Source organism: Dendrobates tinctorius, unplaced genomic scaffold, assembly GCF_039654945.1.
Source record: "Dendrobates tinctorius isolate UK_male_01 unplaced genomic scaffold, ASM3965494v1 ptg000251l, whole genome shotgun sequence".
Classification (NCBI taxonomy): domain Eukaryota; kingdom Metazoa; phylum Chordata; class Amphibia; order Anura; family Dendrobatidae; genus Dendrobates; species Dendrobates tinctorius.
This window is the reverse complement of record NW_027361918.1, coordinates 10,616,001-10,641,439: the sequence shown is the minus strand read 5'-3', so window position 1 is coordinate 10,641,439 and position 25,439 is coordinate 10,616,001. Positions and strand designations below refer to the sequence as shown.

The following is a 25,439-nucleotide window of genomic DNA, read 5'->3' as shown; positions in this document are numbered from 1 at the left end:
CAATGGCACATTTGACTATAAGTAAACTGTGACATGGTGTGGCGTGAAACTGATAATGGCGTTCGTCGGGCATGGGGGATTAGCTCAAGTGGTAGAGCGCTCGCTTAGCATGCGAGAGGTAGCGGGATCGATGCCCGCATTCTCCAATACAATCTTTGGATTCCTTTTTCAGTTGGCCGAGTGAATTGTTTATGCCACCTGCTCGTGGCACACACGTCCAAACCTTGAAGACTTTCAACAATGGCTAAATCAAGCCTTCGATAGCTCAGCTGGTAGAGCGGAGGACTGTAGATCTAAATTAGCAATCCTTAGGTCGCTGGTTCAATTCCGGCTCGAAGGAAGTTTTGTGTATTCTATCAGATGTTTTCAACCTTCTGGCAAATACCAGACAGCTATGCTCTTTCTGGACATGTAGACAGAAACACAACCGGAAAGTTTTTTCTCCAGTTTGCCTTGTGAATTCAAAACTTAGGCAGCAACAGTGCTTTTACTTTATGGAGATGCTGAGCACCAATGTGAAAACGTCTTCAACTGTAGCATGCTACCCAAGCAAAAGGAACCAACGTCCCTGGGTGGACTCGAACCACCAACCTTTCGGTTAACAGCCGAACGCGCTAACCGATTGCGCCACAGAGACACAAACGCCTGCCGAACTTTCGTCTAACAGCCGGACGCACCCACCAGTTTTAACCGGAACCTTAAACAATGGTCAGACACCATTTCCTCTAATGATTTTCAACAATAATATGACACAAGAAAGCAAAAAAAAACAAAGAAACAATTGCAGAACCCCAGGAGTACTCTAGTCGCCAACAAATATGTAATGGCTGAAAATTTACATGTCATCGACCTGAACACAAACAGTCATTAGAATTTTACTCTGTACATCTGTTAACACAAGCAGAGTGGCGCAGCGGAAGCGTGCTGGGCCCATAACCCAGAGGTCGATGGATCGAAGCCATCCTCTGCTAAATTGTGCTGCATTGCATCTTTTTCTACAAACTAGCTAAGTTTTTTTCACTTCCCCATTTTGGTTCTCTATATACAGAGAAATGGTTTGCTAGAAAATTGCTCGACTGTATTTGTAGACCATAATTCACATTGTGAAACCCAGCGGTCAATGGATTGAAACCAACCTCTGCTAAATAGTTGTGTTTTATAAACTTCATCATTGCATATCAACTGAACTTTTCTGTCAACAGCAAACGTGTCTCGGATCAAAAACACTAGTCAAAATCCTAAATCCCAGTACAACTCGTGCCAAAGGACCAGAAGGAGATTCGCGACCTCTCAGCATTTTCTATATTCAAACCAAACCATAAAAGATCAATCTTTTCGCTTGGGATTGTGCTGCATTACAACTTTTTTCTACAAACTAGGTAAGTTTTTTTTCATTCCCCCAGTTTGGTTCTCTATATACAGAGAAATGGTTTACTAGAAAATTGCTCGACTGTATTTGTAGGCCATAATTCACATTGTGAAACCCAGCGGTCGATGGATCGAAACCAACCTCTGCTAAATAGTTGTGTTTTATAAACTTCATCATTGCATATCAACTGAACTTTTCTGTCAACAGCAAACGTGTCTCGGATCAAAAACACTAGTCAAAATCCTAAATCCCAGTACAACTCGTGCCAAAGGACCAGAAGGAGATTCGCGACCTCTCAGCATTTTCTATATTCAAACCAAACCATAAAAGGTCAATCTTTTTGCTTGGGATTGTGCTGCATTACAACTTTTTTCTACAAACTAGGTAAGTTTTTTTTACTCCCCCAGTCTGGTTCTCTACATACATAGAAATGGTTTGCTAGAAAATTGCCCGACTGTATTTGTAGGCCATAATTCACATTGTGAAACCCAGCGGTCGATGGATCGAAACCAACCTCTGCTAAATAGTTGTGATTTATAAACTTCATCATTGCATATCAACTGAACTTTTCTGTCAACAGCAAACGTGTCTCGGATCAAAAACACTAGTCAAAATCCTAAATCCCAGTACAACTCGTGCCAAAGGACCAGAAGGAGATTCGCGACCTCTCAGCATTTTCTATATTCAAACCAAACCATAAAAGATCAATCTTTTCGCTTGGGATTGTGCTGCATTACAACTTTTTTCTACAAACTAGGTAAGTTTTTTTTCATTCCCCCAGTTTGGTTCTCTATATACAGAGAAATGGTTTACTAGAAAATTGCTCGACTGTATTTGTAGGCCATAATTCACATTGTGAAACCCAGCGGTCGATGGATCGAAACCAACCTCTGCTAAATAGTTGTGTTTTATAAACTTCATCATTGCATATCAACTGAACTTTTCTGTCAACAGCAAACGTGTCTCGGATCAAAAACACTAGTCAAAATCCTAAATCCCAGTACAACTCGTGCCAAAGGACCAGAAGGAGATTCGCGACCTCTCAGCATTTTCTATATTCAAACCAAACCATAAAAGGTCAATCTTTTTGCTTGGGATTGTGCTGCATTACAACTTTTTTCTACAAACTAGGTAAGTTTTTTTTACTCCCCCAGTCTGGTTCTCTACATACATAGAAATGGTTTGCTAGAAAATTGCCCGACTGTATTTGTAGGCCATAATTCACATTGTGAAACCCAGCGGTCGATGGATCGAAACCAACCTCTGCTAAATAGTTGTGATTTATAAACTTCATCATTGCATATCAACTGAACTTTTCTGTCAACAGCAAACGTGTCTCGGATCAAAAACACTAGTCAAAATCCTAAATCCCAGTACAACTCGTGCCAAAGGACCAGAAGGAGATTCGCGACCTCTCAGCATTTTCTATAATCAAACCAAACCATAAAAGGTCAATCTTTTTGCTTGGGATTGTGCTGCATTACAACTTTTTTCTACAAACTAGGTAAGTTTTTTTTACTCCCCCAGTCTGGTTCTCTACATACGTAGAAATGGTTTGCTAGAAAATTGCTCGACTTTATTTGTAGGCCATAATTCACATTGTGAACTCCGTAGATGTTCTTCAAATATGGGAGAAAGGAATCTGTACTTAAAAAAAAAAAAAAAAAAAAAAAAAAAAAAGCACTCAATGGCACATTTGACTATAAGTAAACTGTGACATGGTGTGGCGTGAAACTGATAATGGCGTTCGTCGGGCATGGGGGATTAGCTCAAGTGGTAGAGCGCTCGCTTAGCATGCGAGAGGTAGCGGGATCGATGCCCGCATTCTCCAATACAATCTTTGGATTCCTTTTTCAGTTGGCCGAGTGAATTGTTTATGCCACCTGCTCGTGGCACACACGTCCAAACCTTGAAGACTTTCAACAATGGCTAAATCAAGCCTTCGATAGCTCAGCTGGTAGAGCGGAGGACTGTAGATCTAAATTAGCAATCCTTAGGTCGCTGGTTCAATTCCGGCTCGAAGGAAGTTTTGTGTATTCTATCAGATGTTTTCAACCTTCTGGCAAATACCAGACAGCTATGCTCTTTCTGGACATGTAGACAGAAACACAACCGGAAAGTTTTTTCTCCAGTTTGCCTTGTGAATTCAAAACTTAGGCAGCAACAGTGCTTTTACTTTATGGAGATGCTGAGCACCAATGTGAAAACGTCTTCAACTGTAGCATGCTACCCAAGCAAAAGGAACCAACGTCCCTGGGTGGACTCGAACCACCAACCTTTCGGTTAACAGCCGAACGCGCTAACCGATTGCGCCACAGAGACACAAACGCCTGCCGAACTTTCGTCTAACAGCCGGACGCACCCACCAGTTTTAACCGGAACCTTAAACAATGGTCAGACACCATTTCCTCTAATGATTTTCAACAATAATATGACACAAGAAAGCAAAAAAAAACAAAGAAACAATTGCAGAACCCCAGGAGTACTCTAGTCGCCAACAAATATGTAATGGCTGAAAATTTACATGTCATCGACCTGAACACAAACAGTCATTAGAATTTTACTCTGTACATCTGTTAACACAAGCAGAGTGGCGCAGCGGAAGCGTGCTGGGCCCATAACCCAGAGGTCGATGGATCGAAGCCATCCTCTGCTAAATTGTGCTGCATTGCATCTTTTTCTACAAACTAGCTAAGTTTTTTTCACTTCCCCATTTTGGTTCTCTATATACAGAGAAATGGTTTGCTAGAAAATTGCTCGACTGTATTTGTAGACCATAATTCACATTGTGAAACCCAGCGGTCAATGGATTGAAACCAACCTCTGCTAAATAGTTGTGTTTTATAAACTTCATCATTGCATATCAACTGAACTTTTCTGTCAACAGCAAACGTGTCTCGGATCAAAAACACTAGTCAAAATCCTAAATCCCAGTACAACTCGTGCCAAAGGACCAGAAGGAGATTCGCGACCTCTCAGCATTTTCTATATTCAAACCAAACCATAAAAGATCAATCTTTTCGCTTGGGATTGTGCTGCATTACAACTTTTTTCTACAAACTAGGTAAGTTTTTTTTCATTCCCCCAGTTTGGTTCTCTATATACAGAGAAATGGTTTACTAGAAAATTGCTCGACTGTATTTGTAGGCCATAATTCACATTGTGAAACCCAGCGGTCGATGGATCGAAACCAACCTCTGCTAAATAGTTGTGTTTTATAAACTTCATCATTGCATATCAACTGAACTTTTCTGTCAACAGCAAACGTGTCTCGGATCAAAAACACTAGTCAAAATCCTAAATCCCAGTACAACTCGTGCCAAAGGACCAGAAGGAGATTCGCGACCTCTCAGCATTTTCTATATTCAAACCAAACCATAAAAGGTCAATCTTTTTGCTTGGGATTGTGCTGCATTACAACTTTTTTCTACAAACTAGGTAAGTTTTTTTTACTCCCCCAGTCTGGTTCTCTACATACATAGAAATGGTTTGCTAGAAAATTGCCCGACTGTATTTGTAGGCCATAATTCACATTGTGAAACCCAGCGGTCGATGGATCGAAACCAACCTCTGCTAAATAGTTGTGATTTATAAAATTCATCATTGCATATCAACTGAACTTTTCTGTCAACAGCAAACGTGTCTCGGATCAAAAACACTAGTCAAAATCCTAAATCCCAGTACAACTCGTGCCAAAGGACCAGAAGGAGATTCGCGACCTCTCAGCATTTTCTATATTCAAACCAAACCATAAAAGGTCAATCTTTTTGCTTGGGATTGTGCTGCATTACAACTTTTTTCTACAAACTAGGTAAGTTTTTTTTACTCCCCCAGTCTGGTTCTCTACATACATAGAAATGGTTTGCTAGAAAATTGCCCGACTGTATTTGTAGGCCATAATTCACATTGTGAACTACGTAGATGTTCTTCAAATATGGGAGAAAGGAATCTGTACTTAAAAAAAAAAAAAAAAAAAGCACTCAATGGCACATTTGACTATAAGTAAACTGTGACATGGTGTGGCGTGAAACTGATAATGGCGTTCGTCGGGCATGGGGGATTAGCTCAAGTGGTAGAGCGCTCGCTTAGCATGCGAGAGGTAGCGGGATCGATGCCCGCATTCTCCAATACAATCTTTGGATTCCTTTTTCAGTTGGCCGAGTGAATTGTTTATGCCACCTGCTCGTGGCACACACGTCCAAACCTTGAAGACTTTCAACAATGGCTAAATCAAGCCTTCGATAGCTCAGCTGGTAGAGCGGAGGACTGTAGATCTAAATTGGCAATCTTTAGGTCGCTGGTTCAATTCCGGCTCGAAGGAAGTTTTGTGTATTCTATCAGATGTTTTCAACCTTCTGGCAAATACCAGACAGCTATGCTCTTTCTGGACATGTAGACAGAAACACAACCGGAAAGTTTTTTCTCCAGTTTGCCTTGTGAATTCAAAACTTAGGCAGCAACAGTGCTTTTACTTTATGGAGATGCTGAGCACCAATGTGAAAACGTCTTCAACTGTAGCATGCTACCCAAGCAAAAGGAACCAACGTCCCTGGGTGGACTCGAACCACCAACCTTTCGGTTAACAGCCGAACGCGCTAACCGATTGCGCCACAGAGACACAAACGCCTGCCGAACTTTCGTCTAACAGCCGGACGCACCCACCAGTTTTAACCGGAACCTTAAACAATGGTCAGACACCATTTCCTCTAATGATTTTCAACAATAATATGACACAAGAAAGCAAAAAAAAACAAAGAAACAATTGCAGAACCCCAGGAGTACTCTAGTCGCCAACAAATATGTAATGGCTGAAAATTTACATGTCATCGACCTGAACACAAACAGTCATTAGAATTTTACTCTGTACATCTGTTAACACAAGCAGAGTGGCGCAGCGGAAGCGTGCTGGGCCCATAACCCAGAGGTCGATGGATCGAAGCCATCCTCTGCTAAATTGTGCTGCATTGCATCTTTTTCTACAAACTAGCTAAGTTTTTTTCACTTCCCCATTTTGGTTCTCTATATACAGAGAAATGGTTTGCTAGAAAATTGCTCGACTGTATTTGTAGACCATAATTCACATTGTGAAACCCAGCGGTCAATGGATTGAAACCAACCTCTGCTAAATAGTTGTGTTTTATAAACTTCATCATTGCATATCAACTGAACTTTTCTGTCAACAGCAAACGTGTCTCGGATCAAAAACACTAGTCAAAATCCTAAATCCCAGTACAACTCGTGCCAAAGGACCAGAAGGAGATTCGCGACCTCTCAGCATTTTCTATATTCAAACCAAACCATAAAAGATCAATCTTTTCGCTTGGGATTGTGCTGCATTACAACTTTTTTCTACAAACTAGGTAAGTTTTTTTTCATTCCCCCAGTTTGGTTCTCTATATACAGAGAAATGGTTTACTAGAAAATTGCTCGACTGTATTTGTAGGCCATAATTCACATTGTGAAACCCAGCGGTCGATGGATCGAAACCAACCTCTGCTAAATAGTTGTGTTTTATAAACTTCATCATTGCATATCAACTGAACTTTTCTGTCAACAGCAAACGTGTCTCGGATCAAAAACACTAGTCAAAATCCTAAATCCCAGTACAACTCGTGCCAAAGGACCAGAAGGAGATTCGCGACCTCTCAGCATTTTCTATATTCAAACCAAACCATAAAAGGTCAATCTTTTTGCTTGGGATTGTGCTGCATTACAACTTTTTTCTACAAACTAGGTAAGTTTTTTTTACTCCCCCAGTCTGGTTCTCTACATACATAGAAATGGTTTGCTAGAAAATTGCCCGACTGTATTTGTAGGCCATAATTCACATTGTGAAACCCAGCGGTCGATGGATCGAAACCAACCTCTGCTAAATAGTTGTGATTTATAAACTTCATCATTGCATATCAACTGAACTTTTCTGTCAACAGCAAACGTGTCTCGGATCAAAAACACTAGTCAAAATCCTAAATCCCAGTACAACTCGTGCCAAAGGACCAGAAGGAGATTCGCGACCTCTCAGCATTTTCTATAATCAAACCAAACCATAAAAGGTCAATCTTTTTGCTTGGGATTGTGCTGCATTACAACTTTTTTCTACAAACTAGGTAAGTTTTTTTTACTCCCCCAGTCTGGTTCTCTACATACGTAGAAATGGTTTGCTAGAAAATTGCTCGACTTTATTTGTAGGCCATAATTCACATTGTGAACTCCGTAGATGTTCTTCAAATATGGGAGAAAGGAATCTGTACATAAAAAAAAAAAAAAAAAAAAAAAAAAAAGCACTCAATGGCACATTTGACTATAAGTAAACTGTGACATGGTGTGGCGTGAAACTGATAATGGCGTTCGTCGGGCATGGGGGATTAGCTCAAGTGGTAGAGCGCTCGCTTAGCATGCGAGAGGTAGCGGGATCGATGCCCGCATTCTCCAATACAATCTTTGGATTCCTTTTTCAGTTGGCCGAGTGAATTGTTTATGCCACCTGCTCGTGGCACACACGTCCAAACCTTGAAGACTTTCAACAATGGCTAAATCAAGCCTTCGATAGCTCAGCTGGTAGAGCGGAGGACTGTAGATCTAAATTAGCAATCCTTAGGTCGCTGGTTCAATTCCGGCTCGAAGGAAGTTTTGTGTATTCTATCAGATGTTTTCAACCTTCTGGCAAATACCAGACAGCTATGCTCTTTCTGGACATGTAGACAGAAACACAACCGGAAAGTTTTTTCTCCAGTTTGCCTTGTGAATTCAAAACTTAGGCAGCAACAGTGCTTTTACTTTATGGAGATGCTGAGCACCAATGTGAAAACGTCTTCAACTGTAGCATGCTACCCAAGCAAAAGGAACCAACGTCCCTGGGTGGACTCGAACCACCAACCTTTCGGTTAACAGCCGAACGCGCTAACCGATTGCGCCACAGAGACACAAACGCCTGCCGAACTTTCGTCTAACAGCCGGACGCACCCACCAGTTTTAACCGGAACCTTAAACAATGGTCAGACACCATTTCCTCTAATGATTTTCAACAATAATATGACACAAGAAAGCAAAAAAAAACAAAGAAACAATTGCAGAACCCCAGGAGTACTCTAGTCGCCAACAAATATGTAATGGCTGAAAATTTACATGTCATCGACCTGAACACAAACAGTCATTAGAATTTTACTCTGTACATCTGTTAACACAAGCAGAGTGGCGCAGCGGAAGCGTGCTGGGCCCATAACCCAGAGGTCGATGGATCGAAGCCATCCTCTGCTAAATTGTGCTGCATTGCATCTTTTTCTACAAACTAGCTAAGTTTTTTTCACTTCCCCATTTTGGTTCTCTATATACAGAGAAATGGTTTGCTAGAAAATTGCTCGACTGTATTTGTAGACCATAATTCACATTGTGAAACCCAGCGGTCAATGGATTGAAACCAACCTCTGCTAAATAGTTGTGTTTTATAAACTTCATCATTGCATATCAACTGAACTTTTCTGTCAACAGCAAACGTGTCTCGGATCAAAAACACTAGTCAAAATCCTAAATCCCAGTACAACTCGTGCCAAAGGACCAGAAGGAGATTCGCGACCTCTCAGCATTTTCTATATTCAAACCAAACCATAAAAGATCAATCTTTTCGCTTGGGATTGTGCTGCATTACAACTTTTTTCTACAAACTAGGTAAGTTTTTTTTCATTCCCCCAGTTTGGTTCTCTATATACAGAGAAATGGTTTACTAGAAAATTGCTCGACTGTATTTGTAGGCCATAATTCACATTGTGAAACCCAGCGGTCGATGGATCGAAACCAACCTCTGCTAAATAGTTGTGTTTTATAAACTTCATCATTGCATATCAACTGAACTTTTCTGTCAACAGCAAACGTGTCTCGGATCAAAAACACTAGTCAAAATCCTAAATCCCAGTACAACTCGTGCCAAAGGACCAGAAGGAGATTCGCGACCTCTCAGCATTTTCTATATTCAAACCAAACCATAAAAGGTCAATCTTTTTGCTTGGGATTGTGCTGCATTACAACTTTTTTCTACAAACTAGGTAAGTTTTTTTTACTCCCCCAGTCTGGTTCTCTACATACATAGAAATGGTTTGCTAGAAAATTGCCCGACTGTATTTGTAGGCCATAATTCACATTGTGAAACCCAGCGGTCGATGGATCGAAACCAACCTCTGCTAAATAGTTGTGATTTATAAACTTCATCATTGCATATCAACTGAACTTTTCTGTCAACAGCAAACGTGTCTCGGATCAAAAACACTAGTCAAAATCCTAAATCCCAGTACAACTCGTGCCAAAGGACCAGAAGGAGATTCGCGACCTCTCAGCATTTTCTATATTCAAACCAAACCATAAAAGGTCAATCTTTTTGCTTGGGATTGTGCTGCATTACAACTTTTTTCTACAAACTAGGTAAGTTTTTTTTACTCCCCCAGTCTGGTTCTCTACATACATAGAAATGGTTTGCTAGAAAATTGCCCGACTGTATTTGTAGGCCATAATTCACATTGTGAACTACGTAGATGTTCTTCAAATATGGGAGAAAGGAATCTGTACTTAAAAAAAAAAAAAAAAAAAGCACTCAATGGCACATTTGACTATAAGTAAACTGTGACATGGTGTGGCGTGAAACTGATAATGGCGTTCGTCGGGCATGGGGGATTAGCTCAAGTGGTAGAGCGCTCGCTTAGCATGCGAGAGGTAGCGGGATCGATGCCCGCATTCTCCAATACAATCTTTGGATTCCTTTTTCAGTTGGCCGAGTGAATTGTTTATGCCACCTGCTCGTGGCACACACGTCCAAACCTTGAAGACTTTCAACAATGGCTAAATCAAGCCTTCGATAGCTCAGCTGGTAGAGCGGAGGACTGTAGATCTAAATTAGCAATCCTTAGGTCGCTGGTTCAATTCCGGCTCGAAGGAAGTTTTGTGTATTCTATCAGATGTTTTCAACCTTCTGGCAAATACCAGACAGCTATGCTCTTTCTGGACATGTAGACAGAAACACAACCGGAAAGTTTTTTCTCCAGTTTGCCTTGTGAATTCAAAACTTAGGCAGCAACAGTGCTTTTACTTTATGGAGATGCTGAGCACCAATGTGAAAACGTCTTCAACTGTAGCATGCTACCCAAGCAAAAGGAACCAACGTCCCTGGGTGGACTCGAACCACCAACCTTTCGGTTAACAGCCGAACGCGCTAACCGATTGCGCCACAGAGACACAAACGCCTGCCGAACTTTCGTCTAACAGCCGGACGCACCCACCAGTTTTAACCGGAACCTTAAACAATGGTCAGACACCATTTCCTCTAATGATTTTCAACAATAATATGACACAAGAAAGCAAAAAAAAACAAAGAAACAATTGCAGAACCCCAGGAGTACTCTAGTCGCCAACAAATATGTAATGGCTGAAAATTTACATGTCATCGACCTGAACACAAACAGTCATTAGAATTTTACTCTGTACATCTGTTAACACAAGCAGAGTGGCGCAGCGGAAGCGTGCTGGGCCCATAACCCAGAGGTCGATGGATCGAAGCCATCCTCTGCTAAATTGTGCTGCATTGCATCTTTTTCTACAAACTAGCTAAGTTTTTTTCACTTCCCCATTTTGGTTCTCTATATACAGAGAAATGGTTTGCTAGAAAATTGCTCGACTGTATTTGTAGACCATAATTCACATTGTGAAACCCAGCGGTCAATGGATTGAAACCAACCTCTGCTAAATAGTTGTGTTTTATAAACTTCATCATTGCATATCAACTGAACTTTTCTGTCAACAGCAAACGTGTCTCGGATCAAAAACACTAGTCAAAATCCTAAATCCCAGTACAACTCGTGCCAAAGGACCAGAAGGAGATTCGCGACCTCTCAGCATTTTCTATATTCAAACCAAACCATAAAAGATCAATCTTTTCGCTTGGGATTGTGCTGCATTACAACTTTTTTCTACAAACTAGGTAAGTTTTTTTTCATTCCCCCAGTTTGGTTCTCTATATACAGAGAAATGGTTTACTAGAAAATTGCTCGACTGTATTTGTAGGCCATAATTCACATTGTGAAACCCAGCGGTCGATGGATCGAAACCAACCTCTGCTAAATAGTTGTGTTTTATAAACTTCATCATTGCATATCAACTGAACTTTTCTGTCAACAGCAAACGTGTCTCGGATCAAAAACACTAGTCAAAATCCTAAATCCCAGTACAACTCGTGCCAAAGGACCAGAAGGAGATTCGCGACCTCTCAGCATTTTCTATATTCAAACCAAACCATAAAAGGTCAATCTTTTTGCTTGGGATTGTGCTGCATTACAACTTTTTTCTACAAACTAGGTAAGTTTTTTTTACTCCCCCAGTCTGGTTCTCTACATACATAGAAATGGTTTGCTAGAAAATTGCCCGACTGTATTTGTAGGCCATAATTCACATTGTGAAACCCAGCGGTCGATGGATCGAAACCAACCTCTGCTAAATAGTTGTGATTTATAAACTTCATCATTGCATATCAACTGAACTTTTCTGTCAACAGCAAACGTGTCTCGGATCAAAAACACTAGTCAAAATCCTAAATCCCAGTACAACTCGTGCCAAAGGACCAGAAGGAGATTCGCGACCTCTCAGCATTTTCTATAATCAAACCAAACCATAAAAGGTCAATCTTTTTGCTTGGGATTGTGCTGCATTACAACTTTTTTCTACAAACTAGGTAAGTTTTTTTTACTCCCCCAGTCTGGTTCTCTACATACGTAGAAATGGTTTGCTAGAAAATTGCTCGACTTTATTTGTAGGCCATAATTCACATTGTGAACTCCGTAGATGTTCTTCAAATATGGGAGAAAGGAATCTGTACTTAAAAAAAAAAAAAAAAAAAAAAAAAAAAAGCACTCAATGGCACATTTGACTATAAGTAAACTGTGACATGGTGTGGCGTGAAACTGATAATGGCGTTCGTCGGGCATGGGGGATTAGCTCAAGTGGTAGAGCGCTCGCTTAGCATGCGAGAGGTAGCGGGATCGATGCCCGCATTCTCCAATACAATCTTTGTATTCCTTTTTCAGTTGGCCGAGTGAATTGTTTATGCCACCTGCTCGTGGCACACACGTCCAAACCTTGAAGACTTTCAACAATGGCTAAATCAAGCCTTCGATAGCTCAGCTGGTAGAGCGGAGGACTGTAGATCTAAATTAGCAATCCTTAGGTCGCTGGTTCAATTCCGGCTCGAAGGAAGTTTTGTGTATTCTATCAGATGTTTTCAACCTTCTGGCAAATACCAGACAGCTATGCTCTTTCTGGACATGTAGACAGAAACACAACCGGAAAGTTTTTTCTCCAGTTTGCCTTGTGAATTCAAAACTTAGGCAGCAACAGTGCTTTTACTTTATGGAGATGCTGAGCACCAATGTGAAAACGTCTTCAACTGTAGCATGCTACCCAAGCAAAAGGAACCAACGTCCCTGGGTGGACTCGAACCACCAACCTTTCGGTTAACAGCCGAACGCGCTAACCGATTGCGCCACAGAGACACAAACGCCTGCCGAACTTTTGTCTAACAGCCGGACGCACCCACCAGTTTTAACCGGAACCTTAAACAATGGTCAGACACCATTTCCTCTAATGATTTTCAACAATAATATGACACAAGAAAGCAAAAAAAAACAAAGAAACAATTGCAGAACCCCAGGAGTACTCTAGTCGCCAACAAATATGTAATGGCTGAAAATTTACATGTCATCGACCTGAACACAAACAGTCATTAGAATTTTACTCTGTACATCTGTTAACACAAGCAGAGTGGCGCAGCGGAAGCGTGCTGGGCCCATAACCCAGAGGTCGATGGATCGAAGCCATCCTCTGCTAAATTGTGCTGCATTGCATCTTTTTCTACAAACTAGCTAAGTTTTTTTCACTTCCCCATTTTGGTTCTCTATATACAGAGAAATGGTTTGCTAGAAAATTGCTCGACTGTATTTGTAGACCATAATTCACATTGTGAAACCCAGCGGTCAATGGATTGAAACCAACCTCTGCTAAATAGTTGTGTTTTATAAACTTCATCATTGCATATCAACTGAACTTTTCTGTCAACAGCAAACGTGTCTCGGATCAAAAACACTAGTCAAAATCCTAAATCCCAGTACAACTCGTGCCAAAGGACCAGAAGGAGATTCGCGACCTCTCAGCATTTTCTATATTCAAACCAAACCATAAAAGATCAATCTTTTCGCTTGGGATTGTGCTGCATTACAACTTTTTTCTACAAACTAGGTAAGTTTTTTTTCATTCCCCCAGTTTGGTTCTCTATATACAGAGAAATGGTTTACTAGAAAATTGCTCGACTGTATTTGTAGGCCATAATTCACATTGTGAAACCCAGCGGTCGATGGATCGAAACCAACCTCTGCTAAATAGTTGTGTTTTATAAACTTCATCATTGCATATCAACTGAACTTTTCTGTCAACAGCAAACGTGTCTCGGATCAAAAACACTAGTCAAAATCCTAAATCCCAGTACAACTCGTGCCAAAGGACCAGAAGGAGATTCGCGACCTCTCAGCATTTTCTATATTCAAACCAAACCATAAAAGGTCAATCTTTTTGCTTGGGATTGTGCTGCATTACAACTTTTTTCTACAAACTAGGTAAGTTTTTTTTACTCCCCCAGTCTGGTTCTCTACATACATAGAAATGGTTTGCTAGAAAATTGCCCGACTGTATTTGTAGGCCATAATTCACATTGTGAAACCCAGCGGTCGATGGATCGAAACCAACCTCTGCTAAATAGTTGTGATTTATAAACTTCATCATTGCATATCAACTGAACTTTTCTGTCAACAGCAAACGTGTCTCGGATCAAAAACACTAGTCAAAATCCTAAATCCCAGTACAACTCGTGCCAAAGGACCAGAAGGAGATTCGCGACCTCTCAGCATTTTCTATAATCAAACCAAACCATAAAAGGTCAATCTTTTTGCTTGGGATTGTGCTGCATTACAACTTTTTTCTACAAACTAGGTAAGTTTTTTTTACTCCCCCAGTCTGGTTCTCTACATACGTAGAAATGGTTTGCTAGAAAATTGCTCGACTTTATTTGTATGCCATAATTCACATTGTGAACTCCGTAGATGTTCTTCAAATATGGGAGAAAGGAATCTGTACTTAAAAAAAAAAAAAAAAAAAAAAAAAAAAGCACTCAATGGCACATTTGACTATAAGTAAACTGTGACATGGTGTGGCGTGAAACTGATAATGGCGTTCGTCGGGCATGGGGGATTAGCTCAAGTGGTAGAGCGCTCGCTTAGCATGCGAGAGGTAGCGGGATCGATGCCCGCATTCTCCAATACAATCTTTGGATTCCTTTTTCAGTTGGCCGAGTGAATTGTTTATGCCACCTGCTCGTGGCACACACGTCCAAACCTTGAAGACTTTCAACAATGGCTAAATCAAGCCTTCGATAGCTCAGCTGGTAGAGCGGAGGACTGTAGATCTAAATTAGCAATCCTTAGGTCGCTGGTTCAATTCCGGCTCGAAGGAAGTTTTGTGTATTCTATCAGATGTTTTCAACCTTCTGGCAAATACCAGACAGCTATGCTCTTTCTGGACATGTAGACAGAAACACAACCGGAAAGTTTTTTCTCCAGTTTGCCTTGTGAATTCAAAACTTAGGCAGCAACAGTGCTTTTACTTTATGGAGATGCTGAGCACCAATGTGAAAACGTCTTCAACTGTAGCATGCTACCCAAGCAAAAGGAACCAACGTCCCTGGGTGGACTCGAACCACCAACCTTTCGGTTAACAGCCGAACGCGCTAACCGATTGCGCCACAGAGACACAAACGCCTGCCGAACTTTCGTCTAACAGCCGGACGCACCCACCAGTTTTAACCGGAACCTTAAACAATGGTCAGACACCATTTCCTCTAATGATTTTCAACAATAATATGACACAAGAAAGCAAAAAAAAACAAAGAAACAATTGCAGAACCCCAGGAGTACTCTAGTCGCCAACAAATATGTAATGGCTGAAAATTTACATGTCATCGACCTGAACACAAACAGTCATTAGAATTTTACTCTGTACATCTGTTAACACAAGCAGAGTGGCGCAGCGGAAGCGTGCTGGGCCCATAACCCAGAGGTCGATGGATCGAAGCCATCCTCTGCTAAATTGTGCTGCATTGCATCTTTTTCTACAAACTAGCTAAGTTTTTTTCACTTCCCCATTTTGGTTCTCTATATACAGAGAAATGGTTTGCTAGAAAATTGCTCGACTGTATTTGTAGACCATAATTCACATTGTGAAACCCAGCGGTCAATGGATTGAAACCAACCTCTGCTAAATAGTTGTGTTTTATAAACTTCATCATTGCATATCAACTGAACTTTTCTGTCAACAGCAAACGTGTCTCGGATCAAAAACACTAGTCAAAATCCTAAATCCCAGTACAACTCGTGCCAAAGGACCAGAAGGAGATTCGCGACCTCTCAGCATTTTCTATATTCAAACCAAACCATAAAAGATCAATCTTTTCGCTTGGGATTGTGCTGCATTACAACTTTTTTCTACAAACTAGGTAAGTTTTTTTTCATTCCCCCAGTTTGGTTCTCTATATACAGAGAAATGGTTTACTAGAAAATTGCTCGACTGTATTTGTAGGCCATAATTCACATTGTGAAACCCAGCGGTCGATGGATCGAAACCAACCTCTGCTAAATAGTTGTGTTTTATAAACTTCATCATTGCATATCAACTGAACTTTTCTGTCAACAGCAAACGTGTCTCGGATCAAAAACACTAGTCAAAATCCTAAATCCCAGTACAACTCGTGCCAAAGGACCAGAAGGAGATTCGCGACCTCTCAGCATTTTCTATATTCAAACCAAACCATAAAAGGTCAATCTTTTTGCTTGGGATTGTGCTGCATTACAACTTTTTTCTACAAACTAGGTAAGTTTTTTTTACTCCCCCAGTCTGGTTCTCTACATACATAGAAATGGTTTGCTAGAAAATTGCCCGACTGTATTTGTAGGCCATAATTCACATTGTGAAACCCAGCGGTCGATGGATCGAAACCAACCTCTGCTAAATAGTTGTGATTTATAAACTTCATCATTGCATATCAACTGAACTTTTCTGTCAACAGCAAACGTGTCTCGGATCAAAAACACTAGTCAAAATCCTAAATCCCAGTACAACTCGTGCCAAAGGACCAGAAGGAGATTCGCGACCTCTCAGCATTTTCTATAATCAAACCAAACCATAAAAGGTCAATCTTTTTGCTTGGGATTGTGCTGCATTACAACTTTTTTCTACAAACTAGGTAAGTTTTTTTTACTCCCCCAGTCTGGTTCTCTACATACGTAGAAATGGTTTGCTAGAAAATTGCTCGACTTTATTTGTAGGCCATAATTCACATTGTGAACTCCGTAGATGTTCTTCAAATATGGGAGAAAGGAATCTGTACTTAAAAAAAAAAAAAAAAAAAAAAAAGCACTCAATGGCACATTTGACTATAAGTAAACTGTGACATGGTGTGGCGTGAAACTGATAATGGCGTTCGTCGGGCATGGGGGATTAGCTCAAGTGGTAGAGCGCTCGCTTAGCATGCGAGAGGTAGCGGGATCGATGCCCGCATTCTCCAATACAATCTTTGGATTCCTTTTTCAGTTGGCCGAGTGAATTGTTTATGCCACCTGCTCGTGGCACACACGTCCAAACCTTGAAGACTTTCAACAATGGCTAAATCAAGCCTTCGATAGCTCAGCTGGTAGAGCGGAGGACTGTAGATCTAAATTAGCAATCCTTAGGTCGCTGGTTCAATTCCGGCTCGAAGGAAGTTTTGTGTATTCTATCAGATGTTTTCAACCTTCTGGCAAATACCAGACAGCTATGCTCTTTCTGGACATGTAGACAGAAACACAACCGGAAAGTTTTTTCTCCAGTTTGCCTTGTGAATTCAAAACTTAGGCAGCAACAGTGCTTTTACTTTATGGAGATGCTGAGCACCAATGTGAAAACGTCTTCAACTGTAGCATGCTACCCAAGCAAAAGGAACCAACGTCCCTGGGTGGACTCGAACCACCAACCTTTCGGTTAACAGCCGAACGCGCTAACCGATTGCGCCACAGAGACACAAACGCCTGCCGAACTTTCGTCTAACAGCCGGACGCACCCACCAGTTTTAACCGGAACCTTAAACAATGGTCAGACACCATTTCCTCTAATGATTTTCAACAATAATATGACACAAGAAAGCAAAAAAAAACAAAGAAACAATTGCAGAACCCCAGGAGTACTCTAGTCGCCAACAAATATGTAATGGCTGAAAATTTACATGTCATCGACCTGAACACAAACAGTCATTAGAATTTTACTCTGTACATCTGTTAACACAAGCAGAGTGGCGCAGCGGAAGCGTGCTGGGCCCATAACCCAGAGGTCGATGGATCGAAGCCATCCTCTGCTAAATTGTGCTGCATTGCATCTTTTTCTACAAACTAGCTAAGTTTTTTTCACTTCCCCATTTTGGTTCTCTATATACAGAGAAATGGTTTGCTAGAAAATTGCTCGACTGTATTTGTAGACCATAATTCACATTGTGAAACCCAGCGGTCAATGGATTGAAACCAACCTCTGCTAAATAGTTGTGTTTTATAAACTTCATCATTGCATATCAACTGAACTTTTCTGTCAACAGCAAACGTGTCTCGGATCAAAAACACTAGTCAAAATCCTAAATCCCAGTACAACTCGTGCCAAAGGACCAGAAGGAGATTCGCGACCTCTCAGCATTTTCTATATTCAAACCAAACCATAAAAGATCAATCTTTTCGCTTGGGATTGTGCTGCATTACAACTTTTTTCTACAAACTAGGTAAGTTTTTTTTCATTCCCCCAGTTTGGTTCTCTATATACAGAGAAATGGTTTACTAGAAAATTGCTCGACTGTATTTGTAGGCCATAATTCACATTGTGAAACCCAGCGGTCGATGGATCGAAACCAACCTCTGCTAAATAGTTGTGTTTTATAAACTTCATCATTGCATATCAACTGAACTTTTCTGTCAACAGCAAACGTGTCTCGGATCAAAAACACTAGTCAAAATCCTAAATCCCAGTACAACTCGTGCCAAAGGACCAGAAGGAGATTCGCGACCTCTCAGCATTTTCTATATTCAAACCAAACCATAAAAGGTCAATCTTTTTGCTTGGGATTGTACTGCATTACAACTTTTTTCTACAAACTAGGTAAGTTTTTTTTACTCCCCCAGTCTGGTTCTCTACATACATAGAAATGGTTTGCTAGAAAATTGCCCGACTGTATTTGTAGGCCATAATTCACATTGTGAAACCCAGCGGTCGATGGATCGAAACCAACCTCTGCTAAATAGTTGTGATTTATAAACTTCATCATTGCATATCAACTGAACTTTTCTGTCAACAGCAAACGTGTCTCGGATCAAAAACACTAGTCAAAATCCTAAATCCCAGTACAACTCGTGCCAAAGGACCAGAAGGAGATTCGCGACCTCTCAGCATTTTCTATAATCAAACCAAACCATAAAAGGTCAATCTTTTTGCTTGGGATTGTGCTGCATTACAACTTTTTTCTACAAACTAGGTAAGTTTTTTTTACTCCCCCAGTCTGGTTCTCTACATACGTAGAAATGGTTTGCTAGAAAATTGCTCGACTTTATTTGTAGGCCATAATTCACATTGTGAACTCCGTAGATGTTCTTCAAATATGGGAGAAAGGAATCTGTACTTAAAAAAAAAAAAAAAAAAAAAAAAAAAGCACTCAATGGCACATTTGACTATAAGTAAACTGTGACATGGTGTGGCGTGAAACTGATAATGGCGTTCGTCGGGCATGGGGGATTAGCTCAAGTGGTAGAGCGCTCGCTTAGCATGCGAGAGGTAGCGGGATCGATGCCCGCATTCTCCAATACAATCTTTGTATTCCTTTTTCAGTTGGCCGAGTGAATTGTTTATGCCACCTGCTCGTGGCACACACGTCCAAACCTTGAAGACTTTCAACAATGGCTAAATCAAGCCTTCGATAGCTCAGCTGGTAGAGCGGAGGACTGTAGATCTAAATTAGCAATCCTTAGGTCGCTGGTTCAATTCCGGCTCGAAGGAAGTTTTGTGTATTCTATCAGATGTTTTCAACCTTCTGGCAAATACCAGACATCTATGCTCTTTCTGGACATGTAGACAGAAACACAACCGGAAAGTTTTTTCTCCAGTTTGCCTTGTGAATTCAAAACTTAGGCAGCAACAGTGCTTTTACTTTATGGAGATGCTGAGCACCAATGTGAAAACGTCTTCAACTGTAGCATGCTACCCAAGCAAAAGGAACCAACGTCCCTGGGTGGACTCGAACCACCAACCTTTCGGTTAACAGCCGAACGCGCTAACCGATTGCGCCACAGAGACACAAACGCCTGCCGAACTTTCGTCTAACAGCCGGACGCACCCACCAGTTTTAACCGGAACCTTAAACAATGGTCAGACACCATTTCCTCTAATGATTTTCAACAATAATATGACACAAGAAAGCAAAAAAAAACAAAGAAACAATTGCAGAACCCCAGGAGTACTCTAGTCGCCAACAAATATGTAATGGCTGAAAATTTACATGTCATCGACCTGAACACAAACAGTCATTAGAATTTTACTCTGTACATCTGTTAACACAAGCAGAGTGGCGCAGCGGAAGCGTGCTGGGCCCATAACCCAGAGGTCGATGGATCGAAGCCATCCTCTGCTAAATTGTGCTGCATTGCATCTTTTTCTACAAACTAGCTAAGTTTTTTTCACTTCCCCATTTTGGTTCTCTATATACAGAGAAATGGTTTGCTAGAAAATTGCTCGACTGTATTTGTAGACCATAATTCACATTGTGAAACCCAGCGGTCAATGGATTGAAACCAACCTCTGCTAAATAGTTGTGTTTTATAAACTTCATCATTGCATATCAACTGAACTTTTCTGTCAACAGCAAACGTGTCTCGGATCAAAAACACTAGTCAAAATCCTAAATCCCAGTACAACTCGTGCCAAAGGACCAGAAGGAGATTCGCGACCTCTCAGCATTTTCTATATTCAAACCAAACCATAAAAGATCAATCTTTTCGCTTGGGATTGTGCTGCATTACAACTTTTTTCTACAAACTAGGTAAGTTTTTTTTCATTCCCCCAGTTTGGTTCTCTATATACAGAGAAATGGTTTACTAGAAAATTGCTCGACTGTATTTGTAGGCCATAATTCACATTGTGAAACCCAGCGGTCGATGGATCGAAACCAACCTCTGCTAAATAGTTGTGTTTTATAAACTTCATCATTGCATATCAACTGAACTTTTCTGTCAACAGCAAACGTGTCTCGGATCAAAAACACTAGTCAAAATCCTAAATCCCAGTACAACTCGTGCCAAAGGACCAGAAGGAGATTCGCGACCTCTCAGCATTTTCTATATTCAAACCAAACCATAAAAGGTCAATCTTTTTGCTTGGGATTGTGCTGCATTACAACTTTTTTCTACAAACTAGGTAAGTTTTTTTTACTCCCCCAGTCTGGTTCTCTACATACATAGAAATGGTTTGCTAGAAAATTGCCCGACTGTATTTGTAGGCCATAATTCACATTGTGAAACCCAGCGGTCGATGGATCGAAACCAACCTCTGCTAAATAGTTGTGATTTATAAACTTCATCATTGCATATCAACTGAACTTTTCTGTCAACAGCAAACGTGTCTCGGATCAAAAACACTAGTCAAAATCCTAAATCCCAGTACAACTCGTGCCAAAGGACCAGAAGGAGATTCGCGACCTCTCAGCATTTTCTATAATCAAACCAAACCATAAAAGGTCAATCTTTTTGCTTGGGATTGTGCTGCATTACAACTTTTTTCTACAAACTAGGTAAGTTTTTTTTACTCCCCCAGTCTGGTTCTCTACATACGTAGAAATGGTTTGCTAGAAAATTGCTCGACTTTATTTGTAGGCCATAATTCACATTGTGAACTCCGTAGATGTTCTTCAAATATGGGAGAAAGGAATCTGTACTTAAAAAAAAAAAAAAAAAAAAAAAAAAAAGCACTCAATGGCACATTTGACTATAAGTAAACTGTGACATGGTGTGGCGTGAAACTGATAATGGCGTTCGTCGGGCATGGGGGATTAGCTCAAGTGGTAGAGCGCTCGCTTAGCATGCGAGAGGTAGCGGGATCGATGCCCGCATTCTCCAATACAATCTTTGGATTCCTTTTTCAGTTGGCCGAGTGAATTGTTTATGCCACCTGCTCGTGGCACACACGTCCAAACCTTGAAGACTTTCAACAATGGCTAAATCAAGCCTTCGATAGCTCAGCTGGTAGAGCGGAGGACTGTAGATCTAAATTAGCAATCCTTAGGTCGCTGGTTCAATTCCGGCTCGAAGGAAGTTTTGTGTATTCTATCAGATGTTTTCAACCTTCTGGCAAATACCAGACAGCTATGCTCTTTCTGGACATGTAGACAGAAACACAACCGGAAAGTTTTTTCTCCAGTTTGCCTTGTGAATTCAAAACTTAGGCAGCAACAGTGCTTTTACTTTATGGAGATGCTGAGCACCAATGTGAAAACGTCTTCAACTGTAGCATGCTACCCAAGCAAAAGGAACCAACGTCCCTGGGTGGACTCGAACCACCAACCTTTCGGTTAACAGCCGAACGCGCTAACCGATTGCGCCACAGAGACACAAACGCCTGCCGAACTTTCGTCTAACAGCCGGACGCACCCACCAGTTTTAACCGGAACCTTAAACAATGGTCAGACACCATTTCCTCTAATGATTTTCAACAATAATATGACACAAGAAAGCAAAAAAAAACAAAGAAACAATTGCAGAACCCCAGGAGTACTCTAGTCGCCAACAAATATGTAATGGCTGAAAATTTACATGTCATCGACCTGAACACAAACAGTCATTAGAATTTTACTCTGTACATCTGTTAACACAAGCAGAGTGGCGCAGCGGAAGCGTGCTGGGCCCATAACCCAGAGGTCGATGGATCGAAGCCATCCTCTGCTAAATTGTGCTGCATTGCATCTTTTTCTACAAACTAGCTAAGTTTTTTTCACTTCCCCATTTTGGTTCTCTATATACAGAGAAATGGTTTGCTAGAAAATTGCTCGACTGTATTTGTAGACCATAATTCACATTGTGAAACCCAGCGGTCAATGGATTGAAACCAACCTCTGCTAAATAGTTGTGTTTTATAAACTTCATCATTGCATATCAACTGAACTTTTCTGTCAACAGCAAACGTGTCTCGGATCAAAAACACTAGTCAAAATCCTAAATCCCAGTACAACTCGTGCCAAAGGACCAGAAGGAGATTCGCGACCTCTCAGCATTTTCTATATTCAAACCAAACCATAAAAGATCAATCTTTTCGCTTGGGATTGTGCTGCATTACAACTTTTTTCTACAAACTAGGTAAGTTTTTTTTCATTCCCCCAGTTTGGTTCTCTATATACAGAGAAATGGTTTACTAGAAAATTGCTCGACTGTATTTGTAGGCCATAATTCACATTGTGAAACCCAGCGGTCGATGGATCGAAACCAACCTCTGCTAAATAGTTGTGTTTTATAAACTTCATCATTGCATATCAACTGAACTTTTCTGTCAACAGCAAACGTGTCTCGGATCAAAAACACTAGTCAAAATCCTAAATCCCAGTACAACTCGTGCCAAAGGACCAGAAGGAGATTCGCGACCTCTCAGCATTTTCTATATTCAAACCAAACCATAAAAGGTCAATCTTTTTGCTTGGGATTGTGCTGCATTACAACTTTTTTCTACAAACTAGGTAAGTTTTTTTTACTCCCCCAGTCTGGTTCTCTACATACATAGAAATGGTTTGCTAGAAAATTGCCCGACTGTATTTGTAGGCCATAATTCACATTGTGAAACCCAGCGGTCGATGGATCGAAACCAACCTCTGCTAAATAGTTGTGATTTATAAACTTCATCATTGCATATCAACTGAACTTTTCTGTCAACAGCAAACGTGTCTCGGATCAAAAACACTAGTCAAAATCCTAAATCCCAGTACAACTCGTGCCAAAGGACCAGAAGGAGATTCGCGACCTCTCAGCATTTTCTATAATCAAACCAAACCATAAAAGGTCAATCTTTTTGCTTGGGATTGTGCTGCATTACAACTTTTTTCTACAAACTAGGTAAGTTTTTTTTACTCCCCCAGTCTGGTTCTCTACATACGTAGAAATGGTTTGCTAGAAAATTGCTCGACTTTATTTGTAGGCCATAATTCACATTGTGAACTCCGTAGATGTTCTTCAAATATGGGAGAAAGGAATCTGTACTTAAAAAAAAAAAAAAAAAAAAAAAAAAAAGCACTCAATGGCACATTTGACTATAAGTAAACTGTGACATGGTGTGGCGTGAAACTGATAATGGCGTTCGTCGGGCATGGGGGATTAGCTCAAGTGGTAGAGCGCTCGCTTAGCATGCGAGAGGTAGCGGGATCGATGCCCGCATTCTCCAATACAATCTTTGGATTCCTTTTTCAGTTGGCCGAGTGAATTGTTTATGCCACCTGCTCGTGGCACACACGTCCAAACCTTGAAGACTTTCAACAATGGCTAAATCAAGCCTTCGATAGCTCAGCTGGTAGAGCGGAGGACTGTAGATCTAAATTAGCAATCCTTAGGTCGCTGGTTCAATTCCGGCTCGAAGGAAGTTTTGTGTATTCTATCAGATGTTTTCAACCTTCTGGCAAATACCAGACAGCTATGCTCTTTCTGGACATGTAGACAGAAACACAACCGGAAAGTTTTTTCTCCAGTTTGCCTTGTGAATTCAAAACTTAGGCAGCAACAGTGCTTTTACTTTATGGAGATGCTGAGCACCAATGTGAAAACGTCTTCAACTGTAGCATGCTACCCAAGCAAAAGGAACCAACGTCCCTGGGTGGACTCGAACCACCAACCTTTCGGTTAACAGCCGAACGCGCTAACCGATTGCGCCACAGAGACACAAACGCCTGCCGAACTTTCGTCTAACAGCCGGACGCACCCACCAGTTTTAACCGGAACCTTAAACAATGGTCAGACACCATTTCCTCTAATGATTTTCAACAATAATATGACACAAGAAAGCAAAAAAAACAAAGAAACAATTGCAGAACCCCAGGAGTACTCTAGTCGCCAACAAATATGTAATGGCTGAAAATTTACATGTCATCGACCTGAACACAAACAGTCATTAGAATTTTACTCTGTACATCTGTTAACACAAGCAGAGTGGCGCAGCGGAAGCGTGCTGGGCCCATAACCCAGAGGTCGATGGATCGAAGCCATCCTCTGCTAAATTGTGCTGCATTGCATCTTTTTCTACAAACTAGCTAAGTTTTTTTCACTTCCCCATTTTGGTTCTCTATATACAGAGAAATGGTTTGCTAGAAAATTGCTCGACTGTATTTGTAGACCATAATTCACATTGTGAAACCCAGCGGTCAATGGATTGAAACCAACCTCTGCTAAATAGTTGTGTTTTATAAACTTCATCATTGCATATCAACTGAACTTTTCTGTCAACAGCAAACGTGTCTCGGATCAAAAACACTAGTCAAAATCCTAAATCCCAGTACAACTCGTGCCAAAGGACCAGAAGGAGATTCGCGACCTCTCAGCATTTTCTATATTCAAACCAAACCATAAAAGATCAATCTTTTCGCTTGGGATTGTGCTGCATTACAACTTTTTTCTACAAACTAGGTAAGTTTTTTTTCATTCCCCCAGTTTGGTTCTCTATATACAGAGAAATGGTTTACTAGAAAATTGCTCGACTGTATTTGTAGGCCATAATTCACATTGTGAAACCCAGCGGTCGATGGATCGAAACCAACCTCTGCTAAATAGTTGTGTTTTATAAACTTCATCATTGCATATCAACTGAACTTTTCTGTCAACAGCAAACGTGTCTCGGATCAAAAACACTAGTCAAAATCCTAAATCCCAGTACAACTCGTGCCAAAGGACCAGAAGGAGATTCGCGACCT

General features: G+C 40.8%; 21 non-coding genes across 21 annotated transcripts; all 21 read left to right on the top strand.

The window, feature by feature from the left end:
* The first annotated feature begins 73 nt into the window (after positions 1-73).
* TRNAA-AGC (transfer RNA alanine (anticodon AGC)) lies at positions 74-146 on the top strand. The gene has a single exon. It is a non-coding gene; the product is annotated as a tRNA-Ala (tRNA).
* A 108-nt stretch (positions 147-254) lies between these two features.
* On the top strand, positions 255-340 carry TRNAY-GUA (transfer RNA tyrosine (anticodon GUA)). Its single transcript is given in 2 exon segments — positions 255-291; positions 305-340. It is a non-coding gene; the product is annotated as a tRNA-Tyr (tRNA).
* A 2,787-nt stretch (positions 341-3,127) lies between these two features.
* Positions 3,128-3,200, top strand: TRNAA-AGC (transfer RNA alanine (anticodon AGC)). Its single transcript has one exon. It is a non-coding gene; the product is annotated as a tRNA-Ala (tRNA).
* Positions 3,201-3,308: 108 nt separating this feature from the next.
* On the top strand, positions 3,309-3,394 carry TRNAY-GUA (transfer RNA tyrosine (anticodon GUA)). The gene is given in 2 exon segments: positions 3,309-3,345; positions 3,359-3,394. It is a non-coding gene; the product is annotated as a tRNA-Tyr (tRNA).
* Positions 3,395-5,423: 2,029 nt separating this feature from the next.
* TRNAA-AGC (transfer RNA alanine (anticodon AGC)) lies at positions 5,424-5,496 on the top strand. The gene has a single exon. It is a non-coding gene; the product is annotated as a tRNA-Ala (tRNA).
* Positions 5,497-7,728: 2,232 nt separating this feature from the next.
* TRNAA-AGC (transfer RNA alanine (anticodon AGC)) lies at positions 7,729-7,801 on the top strand. The gene has a single exon. It is a non-coding gene; the product is annotated as a tRNA-Ala (tRNA).
* A 108-nt stretch (positions 7,802-7,909) lies between these two features.
* Positions 7,910-7,995, top strand: TRNAY-GUA (transfer RNA tyrosine (anticodon GUA)). Its single transcript is given in 2 exon segments — positions 7,910-7,946; positions 7,960-7,995. It is a non-coding gene; the product is annotated as a tRNA-Tyr (tRNA).
* Positions 7,996-10,024: 2,029 nt separating this feature from the next.
* TRNAA-AGC (transfer RNA alanine (anticodon AGC)) lies at positions 10,025-10,097 on the top strand. Its single transcript has one exon. It is a non-coding gene; the product is annotated as a tRNA-Ala (tRNA).
* A 108-nt stretch (positions 10,098-10,205) lies between these two features.
* Positions 10,206-10,291, top strand: TRNAY-GUA (transfer RNA tyrosine (anticodon GUA)). Its single transcript is given in 2 exon segments — positions 10,206-10,242; positions 10,256-10,291. It is a non-coding gene; the product is annotated as a tRNA-Tyr (tRNA).
* A 2,039-nt stretch (positions 10,292-12,330) lies between these two features.
* On the top strand, positions 12,331-12,403 carry TRNAA-AGC (transfer RNA alanine (anticodon AGC)). Its single transcript has one exon. It is a non-coding gene; the product is annotated as a tRNA-Ala (tRNA).
* Positions 12,404-12,511: 108 nt separating this feature from the next.
* TRNAY-GUA (transfer RNA tyrosine (anticodon GUA)) lies at positions 12,512-12,597 on the top strand. The gene is given in 2 exon segments: positions 12,512-12,548; positions 12,562-12,597. It is a non-coding gene; the product is annotated as a tRNA-Tyr (tRNA).
* A 2,038-nt stretch (positions 12,598-14,635) lies between these two features.
* Positions 14,636-14,708, top strand: TRNAA-AGC (transfer RNA alanine (anticodon AGC)). Its single transcript has one exon. It is a non-coding gene; the product is annotated as a tRNA-Ala (tRNA).
* Positions 14,709-14,816: 108 nt separating this feature from the next.
* On the top strand, positions 14,817-14,902 carry TRNAY-GUA (transfer RNA tyrosine (anticodon GUA)). Its single transcript is given in 2 exon segments — positions 14,817-14,853; positions 14,867-14,902. It is a non-coding gene; the product is annotated as a tRNA-Tyr (tRNA).
* Positions 14,903-16,936: 2,034 nt separating this feature from the next.
* TRNAA-AGC (transfer RNA alanine (anticodon AGC)) lies at positions 16,937-17,009 on the top strand. Its single transcript has one exon. It is a non-coding gene; the product is annotated as a tRNA-Ala (tRNA).
* Positions 17,010-17,117: 108 nt separating this feature from the next.
* Positions 17,118-17,203, top strand: TRNAY-GUA (transfer RNA tyrosine (anticodon GUA)). Its single transcript is given in 2 exon segments — positions 17,118-17,154; positions 17,168-17,203. It is a non-coding gene; the product is annotated as a tRNA-Tyr (tRNA).
* Positions 17,204-19,240: 2,037 nt separating this feature from the next.
* TRNAA-AGC (transfer RNA alanine (anticodon AGC)) lies at positions 19,241-19,313 on the top strand. The gene has a single exon. It is a non-coding gene; the product is annotated as a tRNA-Ala (tRNA).
* Positions 19,314-19,421: 108 nt separating this feature from the next.
* On the top strand, positions 19,422-19,507 carry TRNAY-GUA (transfer RNA tyrosine (anticodon GUA)). Its single transcript is given in 2 exon segments — positions 19,422-19,458; positions 19,472-19,507. It is a non-coding gene; the product is annotated as a tRNA-Tyr (tRNA).
* A 2,038-nt stretch (positions 19,508-21,545) lies between these two features.
* On the top strand, positions 21,546-21,618 carry TRNAA-AGC (transfer RNA alanine (anticodon AGC)). Its single transcript has one exon. It is a non-coding gene; the product is annotated as a tRNA-Ala (tRNA).
* A 108-nt stretch (positions 21,619-21,726) lies between these two features.
* Positions 21,727-21,812, top strand: TRNAY-GUA (transfer RNA tyrosine (anticodon GUA)). The gene is given in 2 exon segments: positions 21,727-21,763; positions 21,777-21,812. It is a non-coding gene; the product is annotated as a tRNA-Tyr (tRNA).
* A 2,038-nt stretch (positions 21,813-23,850) lies between these two features.
* On the top strand, positions 23,851-23,923 carry TRNAA-AGC (transfer RNA alanine (anticodon AGC)). Its single transcript has one exon. It is a non-coding gene; the product is annotated as a tRNA-Ala (tRNA).
* A 108-nt stretch (positions 23,924-24,031) lies between these two features.
* Positions 24,032-24,117, top strand: TRNAY-GUA (transfer RNA tyrosine (anticodon GUA)). Its single transcript is given in 2 exon segments — positions 24,032-24,068; positions 24,082-24,117. It is a non-coding gene; the product is annotated as a tRNA-Tyr (tRNA).
* Positions 24,118-25,439: the final 1,322 nt, after the last annotated feature.